Source organism: Hibiscus syriacus, unplaced genomic scaffold (genome assembly GCF_006381635.1).
Source record: "Hibiscus syriacus cultivar Baekdansim isolate YM2019G1 unplaced genomic scaffold, ASM638163v2 tig00111565_pilon, whole genome shotgun sequence".
In the NCBI taxonomy this organism is placed as follows: domain Eukaryota; kingdom Viridiplantae; phylum Streptophyta; class Magnoliopsida; order Malvales; family Malvaceae; genus Hibiscus; species Hibiscus syriacus.
This window is the reverse complement of record NW_024063121.1, coordinates 81,525-95,417: the sequence shown is the minus strand read 5'-3', so window position 1 is coordinate 95,417 and position 13,893 is coordinate 81,525. Positions and strand designations below refer to the sequence as shown.

The following is a 13,893-nucleotide window of genomic DNA, read 5'->3' as shown; positions in this document are numbered from 1 at the left end:
AATTGAAGAACCGGCAATGTTTGTTTTGGTTTAGTTAGCTGAGTTTAGCTTGGCAAGGACAATGCATGGAAATGGAAGTGGAAGTTTTTGTAGACAAGCAGGAAATGGTGGTGGAGATCATGATTGGGAGCATTTTTGAAAATCGGACCGGATCGGTCGGTTTAACTGGTTCAATCGGGAATCGAGTGCTAGTTCGGTTCAATCTAAACCGGTTGAACCGCTACTAGTGAACCGATCAGAACCGTTGAACCGTTCAAACCGGACCGGCTGAAAACTGAAAAAAATCGAAAAAAACAAGATTTTTTTTAAATTAAACCAAACAACGTCGTTGTTAAACGAGTCAAGTCGAACTCGAGTATCGCTGAGCTCGACTCGAACTTGAAAACTTTAAAAGGAAGCTCAACTCGACTCAAACTCACAAGCTAAAAATTATCAAATTCAACTCAAACTCGAAATATAATATTGAAACTTGAACTCAAAAGACTTAAACTAAAAAAAAATTAGAAGATCGATTAAAACCTAAAATTCGAGCTTGATTGAAGTGAAAGTATAGTTCACTCAATGCTCACCAAAAGGCTCCATGATTTTAAATGCCAAATTACCTCTATTATTTATAGAAGTTAGTTGTGATGCTCTTCTATATTCTTTGCAATGTGGGATTGTTTTGTTCTCGTATTTTTACTCTTTAAACTTTTAGGATGCTCTTCTATGTTTCTTAGCCATGTGAGATTGTTTTTAAAAAAAAAATTAAACCAAACAATATCATTTGTTATGATTTTTTTAATCCCAAATTATTTTTTAATTATAGTTATATATATTTATTATTAATATGTTTTACCTTAAATATTATGTTGTAGTTAATTTGAATCATTTTGTTTCACTTGATTTTATGGTTTTAACTTATATATGATATGACTTGCTTTGAATATGACTTGTGATATAAAAGATTATTTTTTATTAAAATTTTTAGTATTTTTATTAATTTTTTAAATAATTATGACGTCGTCCGGTTCTTCCGACCAGTCAGACCGGTTAAACCAATGAATCGGTAACATGACCGGTTCGCTAACCGGTCCGATTCTGAAAACCATGATTGGAAGGTTTCAGAAATCAGCCAATTAAAATGTTGCAAAGGATTTGAAGTATCACCAACTTTTATCCTTATATCCATAACATTTTATCTCAATGTTTTGGGCTTTTGATATTGACGGGAGGGATAGTTTGGGCTTCTGCACCAAAGACTATACAGAAAATAAAAAGGAAAAAAATAAAGCATATGCGATGTACAAGAACCAAATTACCTTAATGATTAAAGAAATAATTGTTATTCCTAGAGGATCTAGATTTGAGCACCAGTAATTGTAAAAGGGTGATTGAGCCAACTCACCTATCCCAGGTTAGATTGTACTGAAATAATCTTTATGCTGATTTTGCAGGTCGTTACATTCTTTACATTCTCCTCCTCCACATTTATTTTTTAATATCCGTCCATATTTGGGAACTTAAAATAGTTTATACAAAACCACTTGTTGATATAAAGATTAACGAAATAAGATATTAGATCTTTTAAATAATATCATGAATGGTAAACTATACATTTGGTAACTTAATTTTATTCTCCTATTTCACTCATCGTATTTTCAATTTTTTCAATTTACTCACTAAGCTTTATAGATTGAATTTGCTTGATATTCCGCCATTAAATAATTAACGACGTTATGGCATGACCGTATTTTAATCAAAAGGACGTCATTTTAGTCTAAAATTTAACCTTTTTTAGGAGTCGTTTTAATGTAAGTTGTCATATCTTAACATCGTTTAATTATTTAACGGCGAAATTACAAAAGAAATTCAACCTATAAAGTTCAGTAATTAAATTAAAAATTTTGAAAGTACAATGAGTGAAATAGGAGAGAGAATAAAGTTCAATTACCAAACATGTAATTTACCTTTTCATTAAGTTGAAAGAATCACAAAAAATAAATTATAAATTACAACTGAGGGCTGCTGCTGGCTGGTTTTGCTTTTCGATTTCTCGTCGTAGACATGTTGGTCGAAGGAGACGACAACGATCTTCTCAAAGATCCATAACGTTTTGTTGCCTAAGAAACACGAAGGGACAGTTTCAGACTGCAGTCATGGCATCCAATGAATAGTGCTAGAGGTATTAATACTGAATGGAAGCAGCAGACTACAGCAGAAAATGTACTGAAAGCCGAGTGAAAAGGAGATTAATAGGCAAACCAAAATATACATGCCAAGTTAACTGCAGAAAATGACACTGTAAAGTAACAAACAGAACAATCACTAACCGAGATGGAGGCTTGTTAAATCTCCTAGCAATCTCTTCAGCATCATCGTCGTCGTCGTCGTCATGCTTGTTCATGAACATTTTGTGAACTAAAGAGTCATCAGATTTCCGACCCCGCTTAGATGTAGATCCTCTATTTCTTCCCTAGGAGTTGCTCTTTGCTCCCCTTAACTTGAGCGATTTCATCATTTTCCTTCAAAAGATACGGAGCACTTATCAGATGTATTTACATTATTCTTGAAATTGTGACGACAATGTATAGTCAAATAGAGATGCATTATAGCAGGAGCATGGGATTGAAATGAACAGACTGAGGTATTTCGTACCGAACTGTTGTCAACCTCATTTCGTACCGAACTGTTGTCAACCTCATTAATTCCAGTTCTTCACTAGAAGCGGAGTTGATGTTCTCATCATCAGCAATACTATGGACTGAAGCTGATGCAGCCACCAAAATTATAAAATTTTTGAACTAATTAACCCAGTAAAAAATAATAGCTAATTTGGCCAAATATATGGAGTTCAAGGATCATTTTATTTTAAGTAAAAGAAACTACTATATAAGAGAAAAAAAATATTGATCATTGGATGCTTATAAAATCAATCGTCAACAATTAAAATATGGATTTTTTAATCCACAAATTAGGTTATCGAAATTCTTCATTAAAATTTGGAGATGCCTTACGGAATTTTTAAAGCGATTTTCCGATTGCATTTTCCAGGAAAATTCAAAGCGAGAAAAAGCCAAATCGTGCAAAATATTGGGTACGTAAGTAGCTGCATATAGTGGCGGACCACAGCTTCGTGAGGGCGTGTAATGAAATCCGAATTTTCTTCGATTAATTATTTATTTTATTAATGCTACTTATCTTGAAATCTGAGTTTTTTTTTTTCGATTAGTTACTTATTTTATAGATAGTATTCACCTTGAAATTTTATTTGTACGCAACTTATTTACAAATTTTATATTGTTAACATATGCATTATAAATTTTATATTGTTAACATATATATATTAACCCAAAATAATATTTTTGGATCCGCCGCTAACTACGTACGAACAAATCCAATTCAAGCTTTAATGTTAAGTGGCCCTCCATATCTCTCACATGTTATAGTTTGATTTTAGGGGCCCCCTTCTTTGAAAATATTCTATGTTTTTGCCATGGCCATGGTTATAGGGTTTGGCTATTCCTAGTAACTCCACTGCACTATAAAAATAGGAAAAGAAAATTCAGGAAGGAACACATGTGCTAGTTGATTAGGGTTGCATAATGTAGCTTGTAATACTACAGTTGGTTAGATGTCTGTTTTTTATAAGGTGATGAGCGGTTATGTAAACGAACAAAGTGTTCGATAAAATATTTGTAAATCGTTTGTCAAAAAAATTATAATCATTTATAAATGAATGAATTTGAATAGAAGTGTGTTCGACTTGTTTATGCTTATACGAACAAACACATTTGTAAGATCATTTATTAGTTTGTTTATAAACTCGTTTGTTAGTTCGTTATCTAAGGTTGATAGTTATAAAAGATATATGAAAATATTTATGGTTATTTTTATAATATAATTATTAATATTTGTATTTGATGTCTAAAAAATTATAAATATGTTCATTTATGGTTTATTTTTTGTTCTTCATGAATATACTTTAATTATTTGTAAACCTAAACTATGTGCATATTGTCTAATGTTTGTGAACATATTTATATCGGGTTTGTGAACATTAAGGAAACACGATTTCTTTTAATTTTTTTCTCTTAATGTTCTTGTGTCGTCTTCTTCTCTTCTTTTATTTTTTATTTAGTCGGCGACGACACCAATCTTAATATTGGTTGCCGACCACCGGTGATTATTATTTTTCTTTTTTTTCATATTATGTCTTTGTTTTTTCTTGACTTTTTTCACTTTTAAATAAGAAACTCTGTCCTTTTGACACGTTTTTCTCTGCTTTTGTGGCACATTCCTTATGGTTTCGGTAAGTTTTTCGCATACTTCTGCAATCGTGTTGGTGCTTCCACAAAAGATTCTCGTGGTATTTGTTTTCTGATTAGCTTGTCGGTGGACACGTATTGTCAGATCTCATCTTTTGTAAATGGTTGTTTGCTGATATAATCAGAATTGTATAGCTAAGCAGTCTGCCAAATTGTTTGGTTCCCTCACTACACCTTTATCACAACGTAAAACGTCTCGTTCGACAGAGACAGAGTTTTTTTAAGGTTACTAGATTGTTTTGATGTTGGAAGGTTTCATTCTCTTCGTATCTTTGGGTTTAATATTTTTATTTTATGTGGTGACCATTGTCTCTAATTTTCTCTTTAGATGCGTTGTAATTTTGATTCCTCCATTTTTATTAATAAAATTCAGTTGTTATTGTTAAAAAACAATTTTAAAATGCTTAACGAATAAGAATTATTTTTTCTAGTTATTTATTGTAATAATTGGACCACTAAATTATAATTGAAAAGTTAGTATTGGTTATTTTTTTCTATGGTATAATGAATTATTTATTACAATCGATTAAAATAAGTGATTCATTTATATTTTTTTAAAAAAGTAATAATTTATTTATATTTTATTAATAATTGAGTTATACGTGTATCTTATGGTATATTTTTATATGATTTTCTGATTTGAAAAGGATAAGAATGAGAATCTTTCCCTCAATCATGCAGACGGAGGGTGAAGGATTTCACATGTGAGATTAATGGCTTGTGACCCTAGTCAGATACATATCCAAAACTTCTACAAATAATAATGTTTCTTATTCCTCACAATTAGGGTCGAACAAAATTCGATTCAACTCGAAAAATCGATTTTTTCGACTCGGAAAAGATTAATTCAAATTAGCTTTGAGTTATAATTTCATAAATTCGACTCGAAAAATTTAAGTTCAAATCAAGTTATAAAATACAACTGGAATAACTCAAAAGTAATTAGTGTATTGGTTTTCAAGTTTGAGTCGAGCCTCTCGACTTTGTATGATATATGTAAATCACATATAAAAATATATGTATATGGTTATAGAAGATCATTTAAATTCAAATAAATAGTATCATAATGTTATAAATATTTACAGTTAAATTTAAACAGAAACTCGAAAACTCGTCTCGACTTGAAAGAAATTTAAATCAAATTTGAATTATAAAATAAAATAAAATTAGCTAACCCTATTCCTATATGTAATGGGGTGAGGAGAGGTAGGGTACTAGGCTGTGCCCCCAACGCCAGGTTGAGAGCATCTTCCGTGGAAGACCTCCAGCAGTCATAATTATGAAATACCCACCGTGGGACTCGATCCCACGACCACAAGGGTAAGAGCTTTGCGCTCTACCAACTGAGCTGGACGGGCAATTCAAATTTGAATTATAAAATAGAACTTGTTTTATTGAATAACTGGAAATTTTTTAATTCGACTCGATCGAACGCTCACCCCTACCCACAATCAAAGTCGACAGAAATAAAATTTAAATCAAAGACGTAAGATTTTATGTTGGGGAACAAACTTCTAAAATTTTAGGATGACGGAAATATTTTTTTTTTAAATTTCAGTAGATAGTCACAAAATACGATGATATATATATATATATATCTCATATGACACTAAGATTATCATCACTAAAGTCCATAATATGATCTCGCATATGTAGTTATCAACAATATATATGATTAGAGTTCTCTATATACATATCTATATATATTTATTTAATTTAATTTAATGTAGAAAGAAACACAAAATACGAAGTTGCATGGGAACTGTGATTTTTGGACTTATTTGTTTAACTTGGTTCCCCTAAATTATCCTTTATATATGATATACATATATATATATATCGTCAATATATTAAAAATTAAATAAATAATATCATGTGAGCACCCGAATTATTAAAAAAAATTCACTTTATTTATCCTTTTGTTTTTCTCTTTAATTGTGAGTTTGTGTATACAATTAGAGACAAGTCTTTTATCATTTCATTTTCCCATCTTTGTCATCTCAGTATTACATTATTCTTTTGAGACAGACAATATTACATTAAAATTTCAATTAATAATTATGAAGTTTTTTTATGTCGTCCTAACTTTAACCGTAAATTTGATGATAATGTTATGGTATACACATGTGCATTTAAAGTTAAAATTTGGACCGATTTAGTTTTTATAGAACCAGTATACAAATCTTAACATATTTAAATATGGTATTCGTGTCATGTCCACGTTGATATTATTTTTTTTTACATGTTACATTTTAAATTTCACTTATCTCAGTGGTTAAAAGAATCGTTGTTGTTTTTAGAAGTTACGGGTTCGAACATCGACGACTACAACAGAGTAATTGAGTGTTCATTGTCAAATGGTTGAGAGTATTTATAACAAATATTTTATGTTTTGAATTCCACTTAATTATTTCCCATTGTACTATTGATTCTAATTATTAACGCGGGATTCCAGTTTTTAAGTTTAATTTATTCCCCCATTGGTTTGTTGTTGAAATTACAATAACAAATTTAAAAAGAGAGATTTAAAAGCGGTTATATAATGTAGCAACAAAGATATAATTTGACAAAAAGTAAGTTATCAGCATCCCTCTTATATAATGTAACCCGAGTAAATTATTTTAGGGTAAGCTCGGTATTGCTTTTGAAAAATACGAGATAGTATCGACTAGGGATGTACATGAGTAGGGTTGGGTCGGGTTTCAATCAATTTGATTCGACCTGAAAATTTTACATCTTCCGTACGATTTGAATCTTATCAGAAAATTATACATTCTCAACCCAACTTGCCCTTTTGAGGTAAAATCCGAATCCAATTTAAAATAATATATTTATAAAAAATAATACTTTTATTTAATAAAAATAGGAATTTAATTTAAAAATATAATATATAGAGGGTCTAATTGCAATTATCCCTAAATATATAATGTAAAATTACAATTTTTTTGGGTCAGGTCGAATATTTTACCAACCCGAACATAATCTCTAAAAATCTAGACCCTATTCAAACTCGAATTTTTTAGAAAAAATCCGACCCAGTAGGGTATGTTCGGAACCTATCGGATTCGGGCTCGTGCCTATCCCTAATATTAATTCAAAGGCTTTTAAATTTTTTGACAATAAATACTCATCCTCTACATACATACGCGACGTTTGAGCTCGAAACCTCAAAGTATAAGAACAAATTTTTAATTACTGAAGTCGTTTAATTCGTTTTTTGACTCTTTATTTTTAAAATTTAAGAATTTCACTAACAATGTATTAAATATATATTTTTTAAAATGAAACTGATCAAATTAAGCTATTCCTTCTTCATATTCAAGAAAATAATAATACATGCAAGGTGGATGATAAATTAATGAGTTGTGCAAAAATTGTGAAAGGATTAGAGTATTGACACAGCTCCACAGACAGTGAATAACCAAATCATTATCGGTATTTTGATTTGAACTTAAAATTTATTTATTTCTAAAAAGATAAGTAATTTTATGGTAAAAGATATCAGAAGTCCCTGTATTTTTAAATAAAAATCAATGTGACCGTCGTATTATTTTTTCTCTCAATATAATTCTCCAACTAAAAAAATAAGCTCAATGTAGCCCTTTGACTAATGTTTTTTATCTTTGACCATTACAGTGCTGACGTGTCAGTCCACAATGATTGATAACGCGGCAGATAACATGACATATGAGCTTAATTGGTAACTCAAAACATGAAAAATGAATTGTCATGTTACCACCGTAACGGTCAAACGACAAAAATTTTGTTGATAGAAGGGCCACATTGGATTTGTTTTATGAGTTGGAGGGACACATTGAAAGAAAAAAAATAATATGAGGGACACATTGATTTTTTTCAAAAAATAGGGACCACCGATGCTTTTTGCCTAATTTTATTTAAATTTCAACTTCAATGTTTACAGCAGTCACTCACTAATAATCAATTGTAGGCAAAACAGTTAAAATTTTGGATGTCATGAATGTTTCTTCAATGTTTCAGTCTTCTCCTCCCAATTATTATGTCCTTTTTGCGCCATATCTGCCTCTTAACAAATATTCTGCTTCTTCAAAAGCTCAGATGAACATCTCTCACTAGTTCCACAGTCCTTTCTTTCTTCTTGAATTCTCCATGGATAACGAACGTGAGATGTCCTTTTCATGTGCAACTCACACGCAAGATTTACTGACGACGATGAAGAAGAAAGTTGGGAGATACAGAAGAAGAAGAATTGTCGGAAGATGAAGTTGAAGAAGAAGAAGAAGAGAGTTCGAGGGATAGTCGGAGCTTGTTGTTCACGTGCGGAGGCGGTTGCCGCCGCCGTACAACTTGGTTTCCGGGGCAAGTTTCGACCCGAGGGCCAAATGGGTTCGGGAATGGAATAGGGTTTTCCTCCTCGTGTGCGCGACGGGTCTCTTCGTGGACCCGTTGTTCTTCTACGCCCTTTCCATCAGCGAAACATGCATGTGCCTCTTCGTCGATGGGTGGTTCGCCATCACCGTGACGGCGCTCCGGTGCATGACCGACGCGTTGCACGTGTGGAACATGTGGTTGCAGCTCAAGATGATCAACCAGTCGTCCGACGATCGCCGCCACGATAAAAGAAGCGGAAGCGAGAATGAGCAGGAAAGAGACGACGGAGGAGAAAGAAGCAACCGACCACGTGGCGGCGAGATTGCACGCCGGCGAGTGACCTTTAAATACTTGAAAACAAAGAAGGGATTCTTCTTCAATCTCTTTGTGATTCTGCCTCTACCTCAGGTACATTCCACTCATTTCACATCATCTTCATAAATCACATTAACCAATATTAATTAGCAACTAATAGCCCATTAATTGATATGAGTGAGATTAAAATTTTACCATTTTTGTTTATGGTTTTAAAAGTTTACATTTTAGTGTTAGATTAAGAGATGACAAGTGCATGTCATTAGTGATTCTGTTGCATGCAAGATAGTGCATGTAACAAACGTGTAATGAAACCATGTCGTTTATATATATATATAGGAAAAGCGTGTAATGGAAAGAAACAAAAAAGTTCAAAGGATTTCATTCCATTTAGTATTGCATTTGAAAATGGTTTTTAGTTAAAATTAGGATGAAAGGTAACATTAAATGCATAATCTTGAAATAAAATACATTTTTAAAAATACATTTTAATCAGAACATAAACATTAGATTTTTTTTAGTTTTTACGTGTAAAAAGTTATTTTAAAGCTAAAATTTACGGTCTGAACATTTATTTGTCATCCCAAAATGTGTTTATTTTATAATTTATAAAATTAAAATTTATATTTTCTTATGTTTTAGTTGATATTTATTAATATTATGATATTAATACGTATATATCTATATTTTTCAACTTATAACATATGCTTAAAATGAATATTTATATTCTCAAAAGTACACCTTGACAATAATACTAAACATTTATGACTTAAAATGAACACGAACTAACTTATCTTAATAGTTAAAAAAATTATTGTTTTTCTTAGAGGTCACAGGTGTGAGCACCAAAGACTCCAATAAGGTGATTAAGCGTTATTGTCAATCGATTAAAAGTATTCAGAACAAATATTACTTTAAAATCACTTTAGCTTAATCAAAAAGTAAACAAATTTTCACTTAACTTTTTAATATAAATACTAAACTTGCCCTTCTCATCTTTCTGTTCTTATAACTTTTTATTTTAATTTTGTGAGTTTTGGATCGTAATTTATTGGCCATTAATTTAAAAGTGGTTTACTGATTAAGATGTTTCTTTAAAAGAGAAAAAATTGATATGCGATTTTGTTCTCTTCTTTTTTACTAGAAAACAAAACACAAATCATTTTGATTACTAATTATACATTAAAATTTATTTTGAAATTTGCATGCTGGGAACTATTTACCGTTTCAAAATTAGTATAAATACAGAGATATACCAAATCCCATATAAGCATGTATTATAAATCATATATGGTACAATTGTATTGAATGCTAATGGACTGACATGAATTCACAATGCCATGAAGATTGTACTATGGGTTGCAATTCCATCTTTACTGGAGAAAGGATCGGTAACCCTAACGACGACGGTGTTCCTCGTCGTCTTCCTCTTCCAGTACCTTCCGAAGACTTACCACTCCGTTCGCCTCCTACGCCGTGTGCAGAACCTTTCCGGCTACATCTTCGGAACCGTCTGGTGGGGAATCGTTCTCAACTTGATCGCTTATTTCGCCGCTTCACACGTAAGTTTTTATATAATTATATACTTCTTTAATCGCGAAAACATTAATATATATTTTTATAGTAATTAGGGACGTACCAATTTAATAAAATTTATAATCTCTGATATAGAATCATTTGTCTGTTCTTGATAATAATCCCAATAATCAATGATCCCTAGGAAAAGTAGAGGTAAATATTATTCCTCGAAGTGATTGTGAAAAGGAATATTTTCGACAAACACTCGTATGTTAGCTTTTTAGATGATTTCCACCTTTTTTTATAAGGCTGTGGATAAAGTGTTTTTAGTGGTGAAGCAAATCCGTAGTTAATTTTGGCCTATTCCAAAGATGGGAAAATGATTAGTGATAAAGTAAGTGAAAAATGTTCCCTAAAAATGGAAAATCATAAATGATTATTTTTTTAATCTCCTATTTTTCTATTCGTGATTCACGTGGGAGGGAAAAGGTTTAAATTTTTAATTAAATATTGTACTAGGTTATAGGCGATTCATGCAATTTTATATTAAATTATAAAATTTCATTTAGGTCCTCAATCATTTTAACATTTGCTACATGGGCGTGGCTTATTTAGGATAATATTAAAAATTTTAAAAAGGGAAATAGAGATAAGAGTAAGTTATTTAAAAAAATATGGTAAATTTTACAATATTTGATAAAATCGTCTTAGGAGAAACAAGTGTTCATTTTTTTAATATTTGTTTTAACTTATTTCATGTTTTTGCCGGAACGGATTCCGGTGCCGGAGTAGGCGGCGGGGGCGTGCTGGTACTTGCTAGGGATTCAGAGATCGGCCAAATGCCTAAAAGAGCAATGTAGAGGAATGGGGAGTTGTGACCTGAGATTATTAGCTTGCAAAGACCCAATCTATTATGGGACAGGAAGCATGGTGAGGGATGGGGCAAGGCTGCTCTGGGCAGAAAACAAGCAAGCAAGAAGCACATGCATCGAAGGCCCCGATAACTACGATTACGGAGCTTATAAATGGACCGTCCAGCTCGTCACCAACGATAGCCGACTCGAGAAAATACTTTTCCCCATCTTCTGGGGTCTTATGACTCTCAGGTTCCGTTCTCTCAATCTCTTTCGATTAATTCTAATCGAATCATTCTTCCTTGAATAGAAACGATCTCGGACTGCCCATTAATTTTTTTGTTGTTGCCATTTTTGTGTGTGTAAATTATCAGCACATTTGGGAACTTGGAGAGCACAACAGAATGGCTAGAAGTTGTCTTCAACATCATTGTTCTCACCAGTGGACTTCTTCTCGTCACACTGTTGATAGGGAACATTAAGGTACTTACACAGCCCATAAAAAATAGGATAAAATACACCACAGATCACTCAATTATTAATTTAGTTATAAAAATTATTTTTAGAAGTTACGATTTATTCATTCAATTAAAAATTATTACAAATAGGTCAATAACTGTTAAATACTAGATAGAATAATGATGTGACTTGATTCAGTTTCAGTGAGGGAATGATCCCGTTTATAATTATATTTTAATCGAATAACTAAATTATAATTTTTTTAAAGAAAGTGATCTATTTATAACCAAACTAATAAGGTGAGGACCTGAAACGTATTTTACCAAAAACATAATAACAGTTTAATAGTGTAGTTGAAGTGGATGTAACACAAACTCCTAAAGAAAAATGTTGGTTTTGACCAATGCACATACCAAAATCCCATAGGGTCCGGTGGAACCCATCAAACGATTCTATCTGTCTCCAAATCAAAATGTTCATGTTCAGACATACAATTTGTCCTATACAAAAAACCTAACATTTCTGCCACGTGTTGTCCACTGGTACACCAATATGTTTGCTCCTTCTAACAACTTTTTTTTTAAAAATTGTGATTAAAATAGAATATATATATATATATGTTATTGTGTGTATGTTTTATGAAGGTGTTTCTGCATGCAACAACGTCCAAGAAACAAGCTATGCAATTGAAGATGAGGAACATAGAGTGGTGGATGAGGAAGAGGCGCTTGCCCTCGGGGTTCCGGCAAAGGGTCCGTAATTACGAGCGGCAACGGTGGGCGGCGATGTGCGGTGTCGATGAATGCGAGATGATCAGGAATCTACCCGAGGGGCTCCGGAGGGATATCAAGTACCACCTTTGCTTGGATTTAGTTAGACAGGTAACTAATTAAACAATGAGGAGAAACAAAGATTAATTTTTTTATAAAACATTGACCCTACATGGAAATTGAAAATTGCCAAAAACTTCTTTCCACAAAATTCCAATTTTGATGGGACAAAGGAATCACATTTTGAGAGAGATTGAACGTTGTACATGAGACAGTAAGTCCAAAAGAATAGTTAAATTATAAAAAGATTAAATTATTTTTTAATTATTAAAAAAAATAGTCCAAAAGAATAAATTTTAATTTTTTAAAAAGTTAAATTATATCTCGACATATGCCTTTACAAAAGTTATGAATTTGTTCAGGTACCATTGTTTCAACACATGGATGATTTGGTCCTAGAAAACATTTGTGACCGTGTCAAATCTTTAATTTTCACCGAAGGAGAAACTGTAAGTATCAAATTTTATTTTATAAATTTTATCTGAGACAGTAGAGTATGTATTATACATGTATTGAATACGAATATTTTAAGAAAAGAATCGGAATCATTGGCATGGATATTGCAGATAACTAGAGAAGGTGACCCAGTACAAAGAATGTTGTTTGTAGTAAGGGGGCATCTCCAAAGCAGCCAAGTTCTAAGAGATGGTGTGAAAAGTTGCTGCATGTTAGGCCCCGGAAATTTCAGCGGCGATGAGCTCTTATCGTGGTGTCTTCGGAGACCCTTCATCGAGAGGCTCCCGCCATCGTCTTCCACACTGGTAACACTCGAAACTACAGAGGCATTCAGCCTTGAAGCCGAAGACGTCAAATATGTCACACAACATTTTCGCTACACATTCGTTAATGAAAAGGTCCAGAGGAGTGCTCGATATTATTCTCCCGGGTGGCGGACATGGGCGGCTGTCGCGATTCAGTTGGCTTGGAGGCGGTATAGGCACCGATTAACCCTCACGTCGTTGTCATTCATCAGGCCTCGAAGACCATTATCGAGGAGTAATTCGTTAGGGGAGGACAGACTCAGGCTTTATACAGCTATGTTGACTTCACCGAAGCCAAATCAAGATGATTTTTATTTTTGAAAAAGGTTTTAAACGAGGCTTCATGGAGTTCCGAAGGTCCGGTATTTCGAGTTTGCGTTCGTTCTGATACCATTTGTGATGATATGCAACCTACTGCATGGTTTGAAGCATGGCTGCTGATATGCAAGATGTTCATAGGAAAGGCCTTTCATTGCTTTCCTTGTAGGAAAAGTTTTGA

At 32.6% G+C, this 13,893-nt stretch overlaps 1 pseudogene; it reads left to right on the top strand.

Annotated features, from left to right (window-relative positions):
• The first annotated feature begins 8,435 nt into the window (after window positions 1-8,435).
• LOC120164994 lies at window positions 8,436-13,802 on the top strand (annotated as a pseudogene).
• The last annotated feature ends 91 nt before the right edge of the window (window positions 13,803-13,893 follow it).